Raw genomic sequence first — 517 nt, 5'->3', positions numbered from 1 at the left:
AGATGCCAGGAGCAACCCCCACCCCAACCCCATGGACAGGAGGGTACGGACAGATAACAACACAGACCCCCTTCTCCCCACGCCAACCACCTGCACAGGAGGCAGGATGAGTGAGGGTCTCCGAGGGTCGGGACAAAGACCAGGAGGGTGGACACGCTGGGGAGCCCAGGAGAGCAGATGCCGACGAGGGGACAGCCCGGAACCTCGGGCAGGACGCGGACCCGCCTGGCCCCGGCGGTCCTCAGGTCTCTCTTCCCCAGGCCAGCCTCGTCTCACTCAGAGGCCCATTAGACCCACCGTTCTCCAAGCAGAGCCCACCCCCACCCTACCCGGCTCACTCCATCCACACCTCTGCACACACCCAATCATCTCTCCTTCCTGCAGCAAGAACTGGGCCCCTCCCCCGCCACGAGATGGACAGATGGATGCATGGATGGACAGAGTGACAGGCGGTTGACATTTGCAAAAAGCTGACTCAACAGGCTCCAACGCCTGGCGTCCCCCCAGACCAGAGGCT

General features: G+C 63.4%; 1 protein-coding gene across 1 annotated transcript in view; it reads right to left on the bottom strand.

Moving 5' to 3' along the window:
* SH3GLB2 (SH3-domain GRB2-like endophilin B2) overlaps window positions 1-517 on the bottom strand; it is a 14,684-nt gene that overhangs the window by 4,442 nt on the left and 9,725 nt on the right. The gene's annotated exons all lie outside the window — the stretch shown is intronic.

The sequence above is a fragment of the Bison bison genome, unplaced genomic scaffold (genome assembly GCF_000754665.1).
Source record: "Bison bison bison isolate TAMUID 2011002044 unplaced genomic scaffold, Bison_UMD1.0 scf7180017864375, whole genome shotgun sequence".
Lineage (NCBI taxonomy): Eukaryota > Metazoa > Chordata > Mammalia > Artiodactyla > Bovidae > Bison > Bison bison.
The sequence above is the reverse complement of the archived record's forward strand: the minus strand, read 5'-3'. Positions and strand labels throughout refer to the sequence as shown.